This window comes from Helianthus annuus, chromosome 10 (assembly GCF_002127325.2).
Source record: "Helianthus annuus cultivar XRQ/B chromosome 10, HanXRQr2.0-SUNRISE, whole genome shotgun sequence".
Taxonomy (NCBI): domain Eukaryota; kingdom Viridiplantae; phylum Streptophyta; class Magnoliopsida; order Asterales; family Asteraceae; genus Helianthus; species Helianthus annuus.
The window spans coordinates 166,297,451-166,306,074 of NC_035442.2; the positions used below are offsets into that span (position 1 = coordinate 166,297,451).

Sequence of the window (8,624 nt, forward strand, 5' to 3'; positions counted from 1 at the left end):
ATGAATTTTTTTTTTGTTTACTATAATATAATTGTATAATACCCCAACAATTGATATATTATGTTACTAAATATATATATGGTCCAATCATTTCCAACACACATTCCTTATGGTTATTGTTGCTCAGGTACCGAAACAGTAAACACAACCAAAACTCCTCAAACCTAAATGTTAGTTGTGTTTTTTATATTTATTTTTTTTATGAATAATGATATTAATATTTGCCCTTTTTTGCAGCTTGTATTTGCTGCTGTTGTAAACATATGTTATACAATATATGGACGAGTTTCCAACTTATCAAGCAATTACGGATTCACACACCTAAGCGTTGGAGATTTGCTCAGAAAAGGAATCTCTTCCAACGGTGTATATGTGTATGTATTCCTAACATCCCTTTTTTTTGTCAATACACAAAAACTAGAGGTCGAAAACTGGGCAAGTGGGGAAGGATCATAATGGGTGCAGGTCGATTAATTTTTATTTAATGGTCAAAACAAGTTGGATTAGGTTGTGTCTACCAGCCAACACTTTCAAAATTCTTGTCAATATTAATGTACTAAATAGATACAATTAAGAACTATACTATAAATATTAATACAAATTTTTCTTAAATAAAGTAGATGGCTTTTGACCCATAAAACTTATTCTTATCCGTCCCATTTTAGTTTTAGCTACCTATAACCTTTGTTTTCAACGCTCACCCAAGCGCGCACCTAGGTTGACTTTCTAGGATCAGCGTAGCCTTCTCGCTACGCGTCAGAAGACACACTTTCATCCCTTTAAGTTTGGAACCTATGGAGGTTGAAACTTCTAAGGCTTACACTTCATATATGCCTTAAGCGGAAAAAAGGGAACACATAATAAGAAAAGCAAATTAACTATTGAGTCAATTTCTTTATGTATCGTAAGCAACTATTTTGTACCACTTATAAGATTATAGGCCATGCACTATAAGAAAAAGTTAAATGTTAAGTCATTGATTTCTTCTAAGTTCTAAACAACATAAAAATATTTGACAATTCATCAAATATGATTGTTCTCCCTTGGTTTGTGCTCAAACCTATCTTTTTATAGGCTGTTATGCGACCCATGTATACATTGGTTAAATTTCAAAATTTGAAATGACATTTGTTAATTTTCAATTAGAACAACATGTAGTAGCTTCAAAAACCTTATATTATTGCAAGTTAATTGCATCAATTGTTTAAACATCAACTTAATTGCTGATTATGTTTATATTGAAGACTAAAGTGATCAACGATACACTTTGCAAATCAAACCAATTGTGTGAACACTAGAACTCCGTTAACATGTTAGATACTTTTTATGATGCAGGTTGTATCTCTTCCATTGGACATCTTGCTTTCACTTTGATCACAAAACAATCGATAATTGAAACAGGTAGTGTTTTACCTTTCTTTACATTACTCAATAGTATTTTTCTATATATGTTTTCATCTTGATGCATAAAGATGTGGATGCTCAAATTCCAAGATATCCCATTCTTCAGTCAAAATTGTTCAGCATCCTTCATAGATTAGTGTTGCATGTATGCCCCTTTTTTCAACTGTTTATTTGGTTTATATACCAAGTTATTTTAGCAACTTTTTAGAGTAAACTGCCATTTTGGTCCTTGAAGTTTGGTTACTTTTGCTACTTTAGTCCAAAACTCAAACCTTTTAAATCTGGGTCCCTGTGATTTCACTTTTATTGCCATTTTGGTCCAAAATAGAAATCAGCTGATATTTGGCTAATAAAATCCTGTTATTTTGTCCTTTTCCTCAGGGGCAAAACGGTCAATATAATTTTATTATAACAGATTATTAATTAAATTAATGAAATCAGCTGATATTTGGCCATTTTGCCCCTGGGGAAAAGGAAAAAATAACAGGATTTTATTAGCCAAATATCAGCTGATTTCATTTTTGGACCAAAATGGCAATAAAAGTGAAACCACAGGGACCCAGATTTAAAAGGTTTGAGTTTTGAACTAAAGAGGCAAAAGTGACCAAACCTCAGGGACCAAAGTGGCAGCTTACTCAACTTTTTATCTATAAAAGCATATATACTTACGAAATGCAAAAAGATAGAAAAGTCCATGGTTTTAGAACAATGTTGTATGTCTAGAGAAAATGTCAAGAGTGGTGATCTAAGGCTGACCTGGTATCATGTTCTTATTTATATAGTCATTCCAAAAGATGTCTTTTTTTTTTTCAGGCTGATGCAGACGCAGCCTCACAATGCAGTCACAGATGAGGCTATGCGCTCATGAGTTATGACACTGCAATCCGTTCCTTCAGTATGGGTGAATTAATTATTTAGTGACTCAAATTTAGATAGTTGACTATATAAGTTGACTAAATTATATATAGATGTGTACATTTGTTTGCAATTTGATAGAGAAGAATTAGCCTGATATGCTTAATGAAAGCAAGTGATACTTTTGTGTGCTTTCTGTCACAACCCCCGGTCCCTAGTTCCCGGGAACGGGCGGCCGTGAGGCAGTTTCGGTGGTATCACATTTATTTATCCAATTTGGCAGCGGAAATTTTTATCAGGACCGTAGTTAGGAAATATTTAATCAGAGTAAATCACCATGTTTTATAACATTAAACATATGGGTAAAAACCCAAGTTTTCAATACACATGTTTCATAGGAATAAATCATATTTATTGAATAAAAACATCCATTTTATTATTAGGTAACTTTATTGCCACTTTTCCAAGCCTCCAGTGCTGTCCAGCTGGCTTCTATTTGGCTTTCACATTTTGTTACCTAAAACGCGTTTTAAAAACATTTTTGTCAGTGGGAAATACTGGTGAGTGAATCTCAGTTTAATCAAGTTTAAATAAAAATCACAGTGAACAGTATTGAGGGCGATCCCGCAATTACATTTGTTTTCAAGTTATATCAATTATCACCCGTTGGTACTGTCGACACCCGACTTGTGGAAATGTTACTCTTTAACCAGGTTGTAACCAATTTTGTATACAAAACCCCAACATACCCACGATAATTGTATTCTTACAAATACTCAATAACTGTCATTCGCATGGAAAAGTATGTAAGGTTTTGTAAAAACAGTTTACAAAAAGGAGATTACTCACATTGCTGTTTTAGGTTATTCTTTAGGTTTCCTGGTGAATATCTATAATTTACACAAATGCACGTGTGTTAGTATAATAACCTATTTTAACATTAGTAATACCCTCCCCGAGACGGCATTCCAACGACTACGTCGGGCAGAACCACGACAGCCGTTACGGAACCCTAAATCAATCGGGCAGCGTATCTAATACGTCTCCAGGGGTTATAATACTTACATCGTAGCAGAACCTCGCTATTTTAGGGGGTATAACGCCCGGGTATAATAACACTACTACAGAAATTGAGAAAGAAAGAAAGGAATTGAGCGAGCAGACTGAAGGCCCGTTGCCCTCTTTATATAGGGCTGTAATCGCGTCTCCACGCGGCCCGCGTGAAGAACAAGCCAAGCTTACGCGGCCCGCGTCAACGCTGGGTCAACGCGTAGCTTGGCTGGGTCAGCGTATAGACCTGCCGTGTGTTGGGCCACGTGGCCGCACCGGGCTTCGCCAGATTTCAGGACGCTCGCGGCCCGCATTAAGTTGAGGTGAGGCCTTACGCGGCCCGCCTCAGCTTAATAATTATTGTGTTTAATTTATTTTATATATTATATTCTAATTTGGGCTCGGTTTTCACATACGGTGTGCATATAAAGACATATTGATATATTTAAAGATATATTAGGGTGTCAGAAATATTATGAGGGTGTCGGTTTTACCGAGTGTTGTTATATCCTCCCCACCTTGTTTTAGAGCTCGTCCTCGAGATCTACTGGAACAAGTGTGGATATTTCTTTTGCATTTCTGATTCAAGTTCCCATGTTTATTCAGGTCCTCTTTTAGAGTCCCATTTCACCTTGACCAGAACTAATCTCTTATGCTTGAGATTCTTAATTTTTCTATCTTCAATCTGTAGAGGCCTCTCTACAAATTTGAGTTGTTCATTAACATCTATATCTTTGAGAGGTACTACGAGTGATTCATCAGCTAGGCACTTTTTGAGATTAGATACATGAAATACATCATGTATTCCTGCCATTTCCTCTGGCAGTTGTAGCTGATAGGCTACAGGTCCTACTATTTTAAGAATTTTGAAAGGTCCAATGTACCTAGAACTAAGCTTTCCTCTTTTGATGAATCTTACTACTCCTTTCCAGGGAGAGACTTTTAATAATACTTTATCTCCTACTTGAAATTTTAATGGTTTGCGTCTGTTATCGGCATAGCTCTTTTGTCGATCATGTGCTGTTTTCAGTCGTTCCTTGACTTGAATGATTTTATCAGTTGTTTCTTATACTATCTCGGGTCCAGATAATTGTTTTTCCCCAATTTCTGCCCAACAGACTGGGGTTCTGCACTTTCGTCCATAAAGTGCTTCGAATGGTGCAGCATTGATACTTGTGTGATAACTGTTATTATAAGAAAATTCTATTAAAGGTAAGTGTTCGTCCCAGTTACCTCCAAAATCAATTACACAAGCTCTAAGCATGTCCTCCATTGTCTGAATTGTTCTTTCGCTTTGCCCGTCTGTTTGAGGATGATAAGCTGTGCTTAGATTTAACCTGGTTCCGATTGCTTTTTGGAAACTTGACCAAAAATGAGAGGTAAAACGGCTATCCCTATCAGAAACAATTGATAAAGGAATGCCATGTAAAGAAACGATTTCATTTACATACAATTTGGCTAATTGTTCCACACTAAAGGTTTCCTTAATTGGTAAGAAATGAGCTGACTTGGTTAACCTATCTACAATCACCCAGATTGTATCATTACCTTTCCTTGTTTTAGGTAATTTGGTAACAAAATCCATTGTTATCAATTCCCATTTCCAAACTGGTATTTCTAATTGTTGTAACAAACCTGAGGGTTTCTGATGTTCAGCTTTAACTTGTGAGCAAGTTAAACATTTAGAAACATAGGCTGCTACATCCTTTTTCATTCCTATCCACCAGAAATTTTTCCTTAAATCCTGGTACATTTTATCACTTCCTGGATGCATCGTATATTTAGACTTATGAGCTTCTTCTAATATACGGTGACGTAAATTTCCTAATTTAGGTATCCACATTCTCTTTTTATGGAACCTTCAAATTCCATCTGTTCCTTGTTCTAATTCCTTAATCATTCCCTTTAATTTTTCAGTATCCTCCTTGATTACTGATTCTTGTGCTTTTCTAATCTGATTGTTTAAATCTACTTATAGATTTAATTTAAGAGAACGTACCCTTTTTGGCTTTTCGTCATATTTTCGACTTAAAGCATCAGCCACCACATTGGCTTTTCCTGCATGATACTGGATATCACAATCATAATCACTAAGTAACTCCATCCAGCGTCTCTGTCTCATATTCAATTCTTTTTGCCCGAAGACATATCTTAAACTCTTATGATCTGTGAATATGGTAAACTTACTACCATAAAGATAATGTCTCCAAATCTTAAGGGCAAAAATTATGGCTCCTAATTCCAAATCATGGGTTGAATAATTTTCTTCATGACTCTTAAGCTGTCTAGATGCATAAGCTATAATCTTTTGACGTTGCATTAATACGCATCCATAACCTAACTTAGAAGCGTCACAAAAGACTACAAAGTCTTCAGTTCCTTCTGGTAACGCTAGTATGGGTGTATGGGTTAATCTTTGCTTAAGGATTCTAAAGGCTTCTTCTTGTTTTGGTCCCCATTCAAACTTAACAGATTTACAGGTTAACTTAGTTAAAGGAATGGCTATTCTAGAAAAATCTCGGATAAATCTTCTATAATAACCGGCCAATCCTAAGAAACTTCTAACTTCAGTTGGTGACTCTGGGGTTTTCCATTTGGTAATTGCCTCGATTTTTGTTGGATCTACATGAATTCCTTCATGGTTAACTAAATGTCCGAGAAATTGTACTTGTTCTAACCAAAACTCACATTTTGAAAATTTAGCATAAAGCTTTTCCTTTCTCAATAAACTTAAAAGCAAGTGCAAGTGCTTTGCATGCTCCTCTTTACTTTTAGAGTAAATTAGAATATCATCTATGAAAACAATTATGAATTTATCCAAATATGGCTTACATATTCGGTTCATCATGTCCATAAATGCGGCTGGGGCATTGGTTAAACCAAATGTCATGACAGTAAATTCATAATGACCATACCTTGTTCTGAATGCGGTTTTAGGAATATCCTCTTCCTGTACCTTTAGTTGATGATATCCTGATCTTAAATCGATCTTAGAGAAAAATCGAGCTCCTTGAAGTTGATCAAACAAATCATCGATTCTCGGTAATGGATACCGATTCTTAATCGTGACTTTGTTCAATTCACGGTAGTCAATGCACATACGCATTGATCCGTCCTTCTTCTTGACAAATAAAATCGGTGCTCCCCATGGCGATGAACTTGGCTGTATAAATCCTTTCTCCAACAATTCATCTAATTGTTTCTTCAGTTCTTGCATTTCAGCAGGTGCCAAACGATAAGGTGCTTTGGCAATCGGTGCTGTCCCTGGTAACAGGTGAATTCTGAATTCAACTTCCCTGTCTGGTGGTAGTCCTGGCAATTCTTCTGGAAAGACATCTGAAAATTGGGACACTACTGGAATGTCTTTTAACTCTCTTCCTTTAGTGTTAGTGATTATAGAAATCAAATACACTATAGATCCTTTCCTTATACAACTTGCAGTTTTCATCACAGAGATGAATTTAGTGGATCTAGATGGCTTATCTCCTTTAATTGTGATCTTTTCACCTCCTGGTGATTTTACTTGAATTACCTTTTTATCACATAAAATACTGGCTTTATTGGCTATTAACCAATCCATACCTAACACCACATCAAATCCAGCCAGATTTATTGGGTAAAGGTTTGCAATAAACGTTTGATTAAAAATTTCTATTCTTGCTCCCTGCAAGATTTCAGAAATTCTAACGGTTTCTCCATTTGCGGTTTCTACTAGACATTCTTGTGGTAGTTTAGTTAATGATTGATTTAGGAGTTTGCAAAATGAAGTATTAATAAAACTTTGGTTGGCACCAGAGTCAAATAATACTTTAGCAAAAATATCATTAACTAAAAACGTACCAGCAATTACATCTGGAATCATCCTGGCTTCATCTGCAGTTAAAACGAATGCTCTAGCATTTTTAGTATTCTTGTTGTTTGCAGCTGGAGTCAATTTTGGGCAGTTTGTCTTAATATGACCTTTTTCTCCACAATTGTAGCACATTCCATTACTGGCTTTTCTTCTGCAATTTTCTTCCTTGTGTCATGGCGCCTTACAGTAATTGCAGTAAGTAGAGCATCTTCCAGAATGCTTCTTCTTGCAGTTCCTGCAGTATGGTGCAGAGGTAGAACCTACATTTCTACGGTTGGAATTCCCAGAACGGAATTCTTGGGTAAGCCTTTGGGTTAGGTTTCTCCTCTGGTCTTCTTCTCTAGTACGGATTAACTCATCTGTCAAGGTATTGGCTAGTTCTACAGCTTCTTCTATAGTTTGGGGTCTAGCTGCCTTGACTACATGTCTAATCTCTCCAATTAATCCCCAGATATAACGGGAGATTAATACCGGTTCAGGTGATGCAAGGGTAGGTACTATCCTAGCATATTCAAAGAATGTGGTAGTGTAACCCTTACTGTCTACCCCGGTCATTCTAAGATTCAGAAACTTATTTGCTATCTGTTCCTTTTCATTGGGAGGGCAGAATTTCCTTTCTACCATATTTTTAAATTCCTCCCATTCCATGTTATAAATCCTATCACTTCCTCTTGACTGGAGGATAGTGTTCCACCATTCTAAGGCTGCGTTTTTAAACAGATTTGAAGCAAACATTATCTTATCTTCTTCAGCACATTTGCTTATTTTTAGAACAGCCTCAGTTTTCTCTATCCAGCGTAAGGCTGCAATGGGTCCTTCATTGCCCGAGAATTCTATTGGTTTACAGGACCAGAATTCTTTGTAAGAACAACCATATGGCATGGTTCTTCTTCTTTTGGGAATGGGCGCTTGAAGTACGGGTCCATTGTTCACGCTGTGTTCCGGTTCACTTGGTCGCTTACTGCTATGCTTACTTTTATTATTCGCTTCTTGAACCGTTTGAATAATAAATGGCATTGCATCTATAATTCCTTGTGCCACTATATGTTGAACGGCACTATTATCCATTTGGTTTCCATTGTTATTGTTGTCCGGATTCTCATTAACCATGTTAATGTTACTCTGGTTATCGTTATTCAGATTATACTGGTTTTCCTCGTCGGCCATCTGAATTTTAAACAATTTACCAAATATTAATATCACAATTAATATTTGAATATAGCCAATCACATGACACGCACTTTTAACCAAAAGCGTCGAGCATTGTGACTTTTACTCTATTTATATAGTATGCATCATTACACACTAGTACTGAAATTTAAATTACAATACTAACTGAAATGTAAAGCTACAATACTAATAGTAGGCATCCGTATTATTATTATTTTTTTTCTAACACATTCACACATATATTATATTTTATTATTATTACTACTACCGTTTCTACCATCACCTTCACTGA

At 36.0% G+C, this 8,624-nt stretch overlaps 1 long non-coding RNA gene across 1 annotated transcript; it reads left to right on the plus strand.

The window, feature by feature from the left end:
* The first annotated feature begins 207 nt into the window (after nucleotides 1-207).
* Nucleotides 208-2,416, plus strand: LOC110886421. The gene is made up of 3 exons (XR_002562819.2): nucleotides 208-374; nucleotides 1,336-1,401; nucleotides 2,218-2,416. It is a non-coding gene; the product is annotated as an uncharacterized LOC110886421 (long non-coding RNA).
* Nucleotides 2,417-8,624: the final 6,208 nt, after the last annotated feature.